Genomic DNA, 1,487 nt, shown 5'->3' on the forward strand with positions numbered 1-1,487 from the left:
AGGGCGGGGCGGGGACAGCTCCTCTCTGAGACCTCAGGGACAGCTCGCAGACTCTGGACTCCTCCTCCGTCTCAATGACTCAGGTTGCTGGCGGTTATCGCTGGCTGTTGGCCGATCCCCACTCTGGGGCTGGGAGCTGGAACACCTGCCCATCATCCCTCCCACGGGCCTGGGCGGCCTCCCAACATGGCAGCTGGTTGCCAAGGTGAGCACTTCAAGAGAGCGGGTGCCAGAGAAGCCATCAGCCTCCCTGGCCTAGCGCTGGGGGCCACCCTATGTCATTTGTGCCACACTCCATTCCTCAAGGCAGTTAGAGAGTTCTTCCCAGTTTCAAAGGAAGGGAAAGCATAAGGTGGGAAAGATTCTAGAGGCTCTTGTGGGACTGGAAATATTGCTGTGGCTATTTTTGGAAATTTATAATCTACCAGACTGCTTCCTGCTGCCTGTTTCTCGACCCCCTGGATATTTGTGGAAAGCCATTTTGCACCCTGGGTCTGATCTGTCTCAGCATGCTCTCCTCCATTTCACGGTTGGTTTTGTTTTGTTTCGGTACTGGGGATTTAAACCAGGAGTGCTTTATCACTGAGCCTCATCCCCAGCACTTTTTAAAAATTTTTTATTTAATGCAGGTTCTTACTGAGTTGTTTAGGGCCCCACTAGATTGCTGAGGCTGGCCTCACTTGCAGTCCTTTATCTCAGCCTCTCAAATCCCTGGGGATTACAGCCGTGGTGCCTGGCTTCATCTCATGCCTAATGTCACCCCGTCCACTTTTGCTGAAGTCAACAAGAGACAGTTTTTCTTCCTTGCAACCAAGAACACTGACACAGATACTGAGGAGGACATGAATTAAGCCAGCGTGCCCAAGTGTCCTGCAGCTCATCGCCCTCTTCTTGACATGAGTCAGCAGCCCTGACCTTCAAATGCTCAATGGCAACCCACAAGAGGGACTCAGAACACAGTACTACCATGACCCCTCTAATAGCTTCTCATTTGAGTCATCTTTTTGGCTTCTTCAGGCCTTAGAGGCTATCCCTCAGAAAGACCCCTGGGTGCCAGGGGGTGGCACATGCCTGTAATCCCAGCAGCTTGGGAGGCTGAGGCAGGAGGATCTCGAGTTTAAAGCCAATCTCAGCAACTTGGCAGGGCCGTAAGCAACTCAGCGAGATCCTGTCTCTAAATAAAATATAAAAAAGGGCTGGGGCTGGGGCTCAGAGGTTAAGTATCCTGGGTTTAATTCCTGTACCAAAAAAGAAAGGAAGGAGGTAGGGAGGGAGGGAAGAAATAAAGACCCCTGGGCTCCTCTTCAGAGTGGATTATAAGACTGTTTCTTAAACAGGAGCAAGCAACCAGAGGGGAGGCTGGGGTACTGGTGGTGGTTGTATTAAGGTTCACTAGAGGAACAGAACCAACGAGACACAGAGAGAGAGAGAAGATTTATTCTAAGAAACTAGCTCACAGGACTATGGACTGATGGGTCCCAGGATCT

The 1,487-nt window shown here is 51.0% G+C and overlaps 1 protein-coding gene across 1 annotated transcript in view; it reads left to right on the plus strand.

The window, feature by feature from the left end:
- The window catches only part of Tgm6 (transglutaminase 6), a 31,486-nt gene extending 30,293 nt beyond the window's left edge, over positions 1–1,193 (plus strand). Inside the window, exon 13 of the mRNA XM_015506124.2 lies at positions 1–1,193. This exon is cut by the window's left edge and continues 3,328 nt beyond it. The gene's annotated coding sequence lies outside the window, so the exon portion shown is untranslated.
- The last annotated feature ends 294 nt before the right edge of the window (positions 1,194–1,487 follow it).

The sequence above is a fragment of the Marmota marmota genome, unplaced genomic scaffold (genome assembly GCF_001458135.2).
Source record: "Marmota marmota marmota unplaced genomic scaffold, marMar, whole genome shotgun sequence".
Lineage (NCBI taxonomy): Eukaryota > Metazoa > Chordata > Mammalia > Rodentia > Sciuridae > Marmota > Marmota marmota.